We start from the raw sequence: 11,946 nt of genomic DNA on the forward strand, positions 1-11,946 counted from the left end.
TAAGTTTATGTACCTAAAGGTTTAAGAGAAAGGGGTCTAGATCCGCACAGACTGGTAGTCTATTTATTTATTTAGAGACCAACTTATAAAAACTACTTGGAAGAATAATTTCTGGTAGTTATCTGGTTGGCGGTGCGCCCAGCGTTTAGAATCAATGGTTATACACTGGGATTTTCATCAGAAAAGAGGCTGACAAGGAAAGAAAAAAAACGCTTTTTGGGCGCACTCCTTTTTTTTAATATATAAAGTTAAATGTATTCAATGATTGTTTTAAGACATAACTTTTATTAAAGACTTTTTTTTAAATAAATGGCACACGTAAGTGGATGATTGGTTTAAAAATGTAGTGTGATCCTTAAACAGATATTGTTAAGGAATATTCATTATTTTATCACACTTTAATTTTTCATTTATGCACTGTTTTATCAAAGGTACAATTACCAGTGATCATAGGCAGAAAAATGATTCAGTTCCCCCTAAATGTATGTAATACTGTGCTTTATTGCACTATAAGGTATACCTCAAATGGTTTACCGAGAGAAGAGAAGGGGTAAAAACACAGCCTCAAAATTAATATTCTTTAATGAAAACTCACTCTGGCAGTCATAAATACAGACATTTAGATTGATGCGGCAGCTCGTGCCCCCTGTGCTTATATTGCCACACCTGGGCTTCCCCAGGGGTCTCCCACCTGGGTACTGTCCCGGCCCTCCACTGCTTGGCTTCCAAGTTCGGGGAGGGTTTGGGCAATCCAGCGGGGGTATGGTGGCAATATGTCAGCATTTTTTTTGTGTAATTCAATCAATTGAATCTGTTTGGCTGCAGATAGAGATGGCACATCCGATTTGAGCCTTGTTAGTGGGTCTCTCAGCCTATTCAGCTGAATCTATTGTCTGCACGTTGACCCTTATTATTGGGTGGACATGGGGGTCGACATAGCAAGGCTTTAGTATGTAGCCATAATTGTAGGGTCAGAATGGCAGACTGTGGAGAAAAAATTATGTATATATTTTTTTTGTATATTTTTGGGAGGCAGACTACAGAGGAAAAGACAATATATATGATATAATAAAAAATATATACGTGTAGATACTTAATAGTTCTCTGGTCTCTCGTGGCAAAGTTTTGATAGGCAGAAAATTTTCACAGAAAGAGAAAGGTTTTTATACTGTAGCAATATCCTGTGAAGCAGAGCGGTTGAATTTATTCAATTGACTGCCTGTAGCGGCAGAATCTACCCGTCCTGTGACTGTTGACACTGTAGGATCTTCCTATATTGGTGGTGTTTCTCCTATATTTGTAGTTAGATACAACTGGATATTTAGGAGAGTGTCCATAGAGTTGGAATCCTGTACACTTGCGTTTTCTAAGTGGCTCGCTTGCTACAGATAGGCCAAATGCACACACTGTTATTAATTGTTGACACAGTGTTTGTAGACCCAATGTTCCTTTTGTAGTGGCAGTGACAGACTTGTATTAATTGGTATCATTCATGCCCTAAGTACATTGTATCTAAACTTGCGTGCTGTGAACAGAGTATGAAGGTTGTCAGGGGAACACACTATGGGCCTTATTCGAGTTCACTCTTTCTGACAAAATCCTTCTTAGATGGACAAAACCATGTGCACTGCGGGTGGGGCAGATGTAACATGTGCAGATAGAAATAGATTTGGTGATTTTTTTGGTGATTCTTTGCAGGGTAAATACTGGCTGCTTTATTTTAACACTGCAATATAGATCTCACTTTAAAGTAAAACCCCACCCAAATCTAATTAGATCTGCACAAGTTACATCTGCCCCCCTGCAGTGCACATGGTTTTGTCCATCTAAGAAGGATTTTGTCTGAAAGAGTGAACTCGAATAAGGCCCTATGAGAGCACTTCCCAGTTGCACGCTGCAGTGGGAAAAGTGCTCGTGTACCTGTTGCCGCTGCCTGTGTTAGCGGCTGACGGAGAGGATCGGGGTGATAGCCGCGTTCTGTGCTGTTGTCTGCCTTTCTCCAAGGATGAGGGAGATGGTGCGCCAAGCCGGCGGGGTACCATCTGCTGCGGCTGAGGATGGCTGATACGGTGTGCGCGGTGTGCACGGGGTGGGGAGCCGGACCCACTGGCTGCTGACGCCAGACAACATACTTGCTGGTGGAGCGGGTGGTGAGACGGCGGCTGGGGCCCGCTTGCTGCCGGTGGAAGAGATGCCAGAGGAGTGAGGCTGGACTGAGACTGGCTGGGACACGTGTTTCGCCTATGTGGCTTCTTCCTGCAGTGCAGTACCTAAAGGTTTGCAGTAGTACTCAAGACAAAAAGTATCAACAGATTAAGAAAAAGCTGAACTGTTTTGTTTCTCTTTCCTTAACTGTCACATATTTAAACAGAAAATTAGTTTGTTTAGCTGTGTGTGTGTGATGACTTTGTCATACATGAAGTGTTTTTTTTACAGGAAGTGTCTCTGCGGCCATTATTAAGCATGATTGTCGTGATCAAATGTATACTCTCCAGACTCCTCTGGTTATTTGCACATGGAACGCTTTACAACCAAAACTGCCAGACATGCAGTATACTAAATTAACATGTATGAAATGAAAATATAGCACTACAGACATTATACTGTCATGATCAATATATACTGTCTCAGCCAATCCCCGCTTCCCAGTGGGAATAAGTATGCTGGGAAACCCAGTCCTAATTGCTAGTGCTTCATTTGTCTTCTGCTGATACAATTGTGTCTCTCTGCTGCAGTGTGTTTGCTTTCAGGTATTCCAGCTCTTGTGATCCTCTGCCCAGAGAAGGATACTTACCTCAATGCAGTCCTGCCTAGCTATCGATGTTCTGCCATCGTTCCTGAGCTATAGATGTCCCACCCAGGGCCGGTGCAAGGCACCGGAGCGCCCCAGCTGAGTCGGGGTGGGGGTGCCCCGGTGCCAGGGGGTGGGGGCGGGGGGTACCTGTTGCGCCGTCTGGGGAGCGGGCAGGGGGGTCCATGCTGGCGTCTGACAGGAGCCTGCAGTGGTGTCCTTGCCGCGCGGGTACCTGCGGCGCTGTGTATAAAGCTGGCGGCGGCGGGGGGTCCCTGCAGTGAATAAGAAATAACTAGCGCTATGCGGCAGCGCGGGAAGCGCTGCCGGATTTGAAAACACTGGCCGCACGCTGATTGGCTGAATCTCAGCCAATCAGCGTGCGGCCAGTGTTTTCAAACCCGGCAGCACTTCCCACGCCGCCGCATAGCCCGGCGGATAGCGCTAGTTATTTCTTATTCACTGCAGGGACCCCCCACCGCCGCCAGCTTTATATACAGCGCCGCAGGTACCCGCGTGGCAAGGACACCACTGCAGGCTCCTGTGAGAAGCCGGCATGGACCCCCCTGCCCGCTCCCCAGATGGCGCATCAGGTACCCCCTTTGCACGGGGGGTGAGGGGCGAACTGCTGCCCTCCAGTGGCCGGCACCCTAGGCAAATGCCTAGACCTGCCTAGTGGTGGCGCCGGGCCTGGTCCCACCATCATTCCCTATGTGCGTCAAAACGCGTTTTCTAAGGACTCTTGCGTAACCTGCCTTGGGGAATGTCAACTCTGCATATTCCCATAAACCAGCTAATCGATACTGTAGGTGGCTTCATGAATCAGTGGCAGCATTACATCTAGCCGCGAGCACCGAGCAAGCCCAACAGCAGTGGGACAGCTGCGTATACAACAGAAGCTTCGACCCATCAGAATGGACGGGCTCCCGGAGTCGGGACAATTGTGCAGCAGTAGCGGCCTCCGCATATGGCAGCCTCCATTGCTAACCGCTCATGCTGCACATCAGGCGGAACAAGCTATTTGATCATCTGGGCTGGCTATTCCTCCACCAAAGGAGCTGCTCATGATTACGGCTAACATTGTATGAGTACCATTTGGTGCTTCCCTAAAATCCCTTCCAATTGTGCTTTGTTTGCCCCCAAGGAAAACTTTAGCATGGAACTTACACTCACGGGCATTGTAATATATTGCCCAGCTAAATCATATCCATTTCCTTGATAACACCTAAATACGATGAGAACTGAGATTACTCCATCAAGGTGGCACAAGCACACGGAGCACCATTAATCAAGTTTTGTGGAGTACATGTTCTAACTGATACCCCCTGGTGGTTATAAGCATATATGCTCATTCGTATATATACACATACTATTTGTATTTTGTGTTTTTTTTATGAATATTATTTATAGATTTATTATTCATGTTTTATTCTGTTTTTTGTCTTTTCCTTAAAATGCATTTTGTGAATAAATCGTGATTTTATTGTCATTTGCTTCACATGTGTTTTAAAGCGCCACACGGTCCCTCTTCTTTTCTTTTTGTACCTGTTGTAGGGCTGAAATACACAGCAAACAGGGCCTTATTCTAGTTCACTCTTTCTGACAAAATCCTTCTTAGATGGACAAAACCATGTGCACTGCAGGGAGGCAGGCAAATATGCAGAGATAATTAGATTTGGGTGAGTTAGTTTGTTTCTGTGCAGGGAAAATACTGGCTGCTTTATTTTTTCACTGCAGTATAGATCTCACTTTGAAGTAAAACCCCACCCAAATATCATTCTTTCTGCACAGTTTACATCTGCATCCATGCAGTGCACATGGTTTGTCCATCTAAGAAGGATTTTGGCAGAAAGAGTGAACTAGAATAAGGCCCACAGTAACAATTCCTAGCACCTTAGACATATTCTGCTCTGCTGCAGTGTGTTCCAGGTAATCCAGCTCCTGTGATCCTCTGCCCAGAGAAGGATACTCACCTCAGCGCAGTCCTGCCTAGATATCTATGTTTCACTATCGTTGTTCCACCGTCGTTCCTGAGCTATTGATGTTCCACCATCGTTCCTGAGCTATTGATGTTCTGCCATCATTCCTGGTTATTGATGTACTACTTCGCTCTTAATTCATTAATGTTCTAACCATCATTCCTGAGTTATCGATGTTCTACCATCGCTCTCAATTCATCAATGTTTTATCTTCATTCCTGAATCCGACATCTGCAACTACAGAAACATATTCTTCTGTTTATTGGGCTTAGCGGCCATTGCAGCATTCAAGAACTGCATCAGTGTTTACACTGCACCATTATCTTTGCCATCCTTGCATATACAGTTATTGTCTCACCAATACCTGCCTGTGTGATTACGTTACTGTTTATCCAAGTTGCAGAGTGCAAGAGTGCAAGTCTTTCACTGCTGTTACCATCTACTGTTGAATAAAGACTGTACTGTACTTTTAATACCTGCCTCTTCCATGCTGGTCACTCCTCTGGGCTATCATCAGGTGCCATATACAGGGTTCATGAGCAAGAGGTTAATTAATCCTCCCCGATTTATCAATCGGTCAGAACCTATGGCTGAGGCCTTCGTCAACTCAACTCAGGTCCCAGGAATGACATATACTGTAGATTAGCACATCTCAATCTGTGGGAATAAATGTATTATTACCGGGCACTGATCCTGCCAGTAATTTTTTCACCTCTATACCAAGGGACATGCCCCATATGAGTGCCAAAACTGAGATCTAAGACTTGTGTAGACACTTAACATGGCTTAACCCAGTGGTAATGGGCACATATACATGACATGCATGCCCAATGGGGGCAACAGTTGAAGAGCCCAGGTGGGTGCCCAATGTCCTTGGGCACCGACCAAAAAATTGAATCTGACCCTTTATCTTTCTCCTATCCCCTCTTTGATACATTTGCCCTTTATCTCTCTTGAAGGTTTGATGCTTCTCCTATTTAATACGATTACCCCATACTGTATGTGCCCGTGTGGCAGGGCAAAGTTTGACAGTCACAGGTTGGTAAATATGAAATCAGAGACACCTAGGCTACTTGGGAGCCCACTGACAACCCCCCATGAGAAATGAGTATAAAAACTGTCAAGCGTTGCTTCTACTGTGGGGTATCCAGATGAGGGTGTGGATCATTTGGTCACCAGCAAGTTGTTAGACAGTCATTAGGTCAACACCATTAAGTCGACATGCATTTAGGTTGGCATGAGTCTAGGTCGACATTGGGTTAGGTCAACAGGGTCATAAGGTCGACAGTGTCATTAGGTAGACAGGGGTAAGGTCAACAGGGTCATTAGGTCGACATGGGTAAGGTCGACATTATTTTTTTTACCCTTATGTCCCAGTGGATGGTAAGGCATAAAATACCACCTGTCGGCACATGTTGTGTCGACATGGACACCGTTACGTATCACCACGTTCCCTCGCATGGCTCGCTGCACTCACCATGCTTCAGGCACGGTGCCTCGCTAGGCTCGGCCACTATTTTATTCTCCCACCACGCCCTAGTGGATGGTGTCGGCACATGTCGGCTCAAAAAAACAGAAAAAAACCCCATGTCGACATAATGACCCTGTCGACCTACCCCATGTCGACTTAATGACCCTGTTGACCTAACTCATGTCGACCTAACCCACGTCGACCTAAAATCTTGTCGACCTTACTACATGCCGAACTAAAATCACGTTGACCTATCTGCATGTCGACGAGTGGTATCAACCTAATTCATGTCGACCTACTTGGTGGTGATCCAATGAGCGTATCCCGCAGATGATAGGTAGGTACAAAAAGGTTGACATGCACTAGGTCACCACCACTGACAAAAGTCAACATGCAAAAGGTTGACATTGATAAAAGGTTGACACAAAAAGATCAACATGACAATGATCGACACATGAAATGTCAACATAAATTTTTAGTTGATTTAATTTTTCATCTTCTTAACTTTTTCATATTTTAACACACACAGGGACACCGATCAGGAACGGGAAAGTGCACGAGACACCTGGCCTGAAGCATGGCGAGCAAAGCGCGACATTAAATGGGGGACCACATGCTCTGGTATCGACACTGGCACACAAAAAACCTGAAAAACCTATGTCGACCTTTTCCATATCAACCCTTTGCTTGTATCAACCTTTTGTAAAATTTGACCTTGTTCATGTTAAACATTTGCCACAGTCGACCTTGTGCATGTCGACCTCTTGGTGTTGACCTATTGACGGTCTATTTAGACACTTTGATTGCGGAACCCTATTGTGGTGGATATTAATATTGTTATATGCTCTGTGCCGTTGGTGTGTTTGCTTAGAGATGTTATTGTTATGTAATCCTCTGAGCAAGGTGTAATAGAATAGAACCTCTTGGCAGTATACACATTCAGATTTGTGATCATGCGAAATGACAGGACAAAGTGAGTTGGAGATGCATTTTGCCTGAGTGAATAGTTGTCAAGACAACACAACGGATTAGGTCATATTCGCCAGACAAGTGTCCCCTCTATCCCCCACTGTACAAAGACTTGTTCACGGAAGGGATAGATGAGTTTGCTTACATCACATATAAGGATATGTTTCCCATGTAGCAGCCATAATAAGCAAATTCATAAATAAATGTTAAGATTAGAAGTTACTAACAATGCAAATATGATATAAATTTGGACTGAACCATCAGCAATAAGCTTTTATTTGTGTAGTGCAAATGAGTCAATATAAGCGTCAGCGTCTTCCTCGTAGAGAGATATATGCCAATGTATGTATATCTCTCTCTGAGGAAGCCGATGATGCTGACCGCAGGCGGAGAAACGCGTTAGAAACAATGTCATCTTCACCTAGGAGTGGTATTATACTTCTCACACCAGACCAGCCATTCAGCCACTATTTCCATTGGGACCCGTAGACTCTATTGCTGGCTGCTTTATTGGTCACAGGCACCAGCAGCTTGGAGACCATGAACATCTGATATCAACATGAAGGTCTGTGTGATTCTAAGCAGGGACCTGTAATTGTCTGGCTAGACTCATGACTTTGTAACTCACGGTTGCCTACCCTCCCGGAATGGCCGGGAGACTCCTGAAAATGTGCCCCCCCCCCCCCCGAAAATGTGGGCAACCCTTCTGGATTTGGAGAGACCCCCGATCCGCCCCCAATCGCGGCATGCTCCCCCAACTGCGGTGTTAAATACAGCAATCTGCGGGTCTCTGAGACGGGGCGGGGCTAAAATGTCATAATTACAAAATTTTATCCCTGCCCCCTCCATGGAGATCTGCGAATTGGGTTTTTTGCCAGACTTACTGATTTCTTAAATATTTCCAGATCCCCAGTGCAGCTTTATTTATTTTTTTAACTTCTCTGTTTTTTTGTGGACTGAGCATCCTAAATATTGCAGCCACAGTAGACCAGGGTAACACTAGTATTGAGCACAGTGATCCAAGCCCCAAACTATTTCTTTCACTGGACTGAATTTTTCACTTTTTCCCCTAAAAAAAAAAATTTTCTTCATAACTTACTATACAAGTGCACATAGGGCCTTATTCATGTTGACTCCATAAGCAGCGAAAATCGCTGGTTACAGAGCACTTAAATGCCGCCCCCAGCACCGAGCGAATGCCTGCAGCAGCTTACGAATGGATGTTCGCTGCCGTACGTATGAAAACTCCTTCGATGGGTGCCGACCATCGAATGATTTTTTTGCAGGCTCGCACTGAAAAGTCAGTCTGAGCTGACGTTTATCTGGTATGGAGGCATCAGTCCATCACCTTGTGCAGGCTTCAGCACGACAGTGTTTTTGTGGGTGCACCACCGTTTTTGTGTGCACGGCCAGTAAACACTGGGAGTCTCCACACTGCAGCCCCCTGTCTGCACCGCTCTGTATGAAAGCCTCGTCAACTGTGATAGTCACTGAAGGCAACGGGCACGGTAAACTTATACAGTGTCCATGTCGACCTATGTTTATATAGACACCAAAAAAATTATCTTGTTCATGTCTATATTTCCTATGTTGACTTATTGCTTGTGTTGACATTTTGACCATGTTGACCTAAGGTATGTCGACATTTCCCATGTGTCTACCTTGTTACTGTCCACCCTATGACCCATACCTACCAGTCTTATCCGAACAGTAGATGGGTGTACCTGGGTCCCTTTGGTTTCTGCCAGTTTTGAGCTGATGGCACTGCCTGATAGCTTTCAATTTGGAAGGGAAGTAAGCATGTGTCTTTCATCTATACACTAAGGGGGTCATTCTGGCTGAAGCCATTTGTACATAATAGACCATGCGCAGTCCCACATAGTTCCACTCCATTTATGGTCTACAACTTTGCCTGTTTCTTTGTGCTTCTTTAAAAGAGGTACATATTGAAACCCCAGTCTGGTTTGAAATCTTTGCCTGGGAGAGACCTTGCTGATGCAGTATAACTACCTTATGTCTTGTTGCTGTGCTTAATCCTGCCATGGTGTATGACCTGTGACATGAAATTGTCTTCTACAACCCACCTCTGTATCAGAGCTTGGGGCCGATCAGACCCGTTCATACAGGTCCGACCATAGTGTAAAGGTGCCCATACACAGTGAGATATGTGCTTATTGTGTGTTGTATTAGATCACATTGCATCTAGTTCAAATCGCATGCGATACGCTAACAGTGATATGATGCGATCAAGTACAAAAAGTACTGCCTGCACTTGGCTTGCAATGTGAGCTACTTGGGAGCATGCATCACAAACCAAAAGAAATTTTATGCAAATTGAACTACAAGTGATATGTTTTGAACGAAAGTTACAGTACATAAATAAATGAATACACAACTTTGTCAGGTGCAGAATAGTTCAGACATTTGACAAATGTCTGAACTATTCTGTTATGTATTAATTTCTTTTGTGCACTAACATCCATTTGCAGCCTCTGCGAGGGAATCGCCCTTGCGAATGGGTGGCCGCCTTTCGCAAGGCGGGGTTTGGTGTACACGCAAGGCTGTGAGTTTGCAGCCTTGCGAATCAGACAGAATAACCCCCATTGATCAGAGTGGATTTGCCGGTGTTTCTTTGAGCCACCAGACATGAAGGTCTGTGTGATTCTAAGCAGGGACCTGTAATTGTCTGGCTAGACTCATGACTTTGTAACTCACGGTTGCCTACCCTCCCGGAATGGCCGGGAGACTCCTGAAAATGTGCCCCCCCCCCCCCCCGAAAATGTGGGCAACCCTTCTGGATTTGGAGAGACCCCCGATCCGCCCCCAATCGCGGCATGCTCCCCCAACTGCGGTGTTAAATACAGCAATCTGCGGGTCTCTGAGACGGGGCGGGGCTAAAATGTCATAATTACAAAATTTTATCCCTGCCCCCTCCATGGAGATCTGCGAATTGGGTTTTTTGCCAGACTTACTGATTTCTTAAATATTTCCAGATCCCCAGTGCAGCTTTATTTATTTTTTTAACTTCTCTGTTTTTTTGTGGACTGAGCATCCTAAATATTGCAGCCACAGTAGACCAGGGTAACACTAGTATTGAGCACAGTGATCCAAGCCCCAAACTATTTCTTTCACTGGACTGAATTTTTCACCTTTTCCCCTAAAAAAAAAATATTTTCTTCATAACTTACTATACAAGTGCACATAGGGCCTTATTCACGTTGACTCGATAAGCAGTGAAAATCGCTGGTTACAGAGCACTTAAACGCCGCCCCCAGCACCGAGCGAATGCCTGCAGCAGCTTACGAATGGATGTTCGCTGCCGTACGTACGAAAACTCCTTCGATGGGTGCCAACCATCGAATGATTTTTTTGCAGGCTCGCACAGAAAAGTCAGTCTGAACTGACGTTTATCTGGTATGCAGGCATCAGTCCACCACCTTGTGCAGGCTTCAGCACGACAGTGTTTTTGTGGGTGCACCACCGTTTTTGTGTGCACGGCCAGTAAACACTGGGAGTCTCCACACTGCAGCCCCCTGTCTGCACCGCTCTGTATGAAAGCCTCTTCAACTGTGATAGTCACTGAAGGCGACGGGCACGGTAAAATTAAACAGTGTCCATGTCGACCTAAGTTTATATAGACACCAAAAAAATTATCTTGTTCATGTCTATATTTCCTATGTTGACTTATTGCTTGTGTTGACATTTTGACCATGTTGACCTAAGGTATGTCGACATTTCCCATGTGTCTACCTTGTTACTGTCCACCCTATGACCCATACCTACCAGTCTTATCCGAACAGTAGATGGGTGTACCTGGGTCCCTTTGGTTTCTGCCAGTTTTGAGCTGATGGCACTGCCTGATAGCTTTCAATTTGGAAGGGAAGTAAGCATGTGTCTTTCATCTATACACTAAGGGGGTCATTCTGGCTGAAGCCATTTGTACATAATAGACCATGCGCAGTCCCACATAGTTCCACTCCATTTATGGTCTACAACTTTGCCTGTTTCTTTGTGCTTCTTTAAAAGAGGTACATATTGAAACCCCAGTCTGGTTTGAAATCTTTGCCTGGGAGAGACCTTGCTGATGCAGTATAACTACCTTATGTCTTGTTGCTGTGCTTAATCCTGCCATGGTGTATGACCTGTGACATGAAATTGTCTTCTACAACCCACCTCTGTATCAGAGCTTGGGGCCGATCAGACCCGTTCATACAGGTCCGACCATAGTGTAAAGGTGCCCATACACAGTGAGATATGTGCTCATTGTGTGTTGTATTAGATCACATTGCATCTAGTTCAAATCGCATGCGATACGCTAACAGTGATATGATGCGATCAAGTACAAAAAGTACTGTCTGCACTTGGCTTGCAATGTGAGCTACTTGGGAGCATGCATCACAAACCAAAAGAAATTTTATGCAAATTGAACTACAAGTGATATGTTTTGAACTAAAGTTACAGTGCATAAATAAATGAATACACAACTTTGTCAGGTGCAGAATAGTTCAGACATTTGACAAATGTCAGAACTATTATATTATGTAATAATTTATTTTGTGCACTAACATCCATTTGCAGCCTCTGCGAGGGAATCGCCTTTGCGAATGGGTGGCAGCCTTTCGCAAGGCGGGGTTTGGTGTACACGCAAGGCTGTGAGTTTGCAGCCTTGCGAATCAGACAGAATAACCCCCATTGATCAGAGTGGATTTGCCTGTGTTTCTTTGAGCCACCAGACA

The 11,946-nt window shown here is 44.9% G+C and overlaps 1 pseudogene; it reads right to left on the minus strand.

Annotated features, from left to right (window-relative positions):
- Positions 1–654: 654 nt before the first annotated feature.
- On the minus strand, positions 655–774 carry LOC146040506 (5S ribosomal RNA; annotated as a pseudogene).
- Between the last annotated feature and the right edge of the window lie 11,172 nt (positions 775–11,946).

This window comes from Crinia signifera, chromosome 1, assembly GCF_055691185.1.
Source record: "Crinia signifera chromosome 1, ASM5569118v1, whole genome shotgun sequence".
Classification (NCBI taxonomy): domain Eukaryota; kingdom Metazoa; phylum Chordata; class Amphibia; order Anura; family Myobatrachidae; genus Crinia; species Crinia signifera.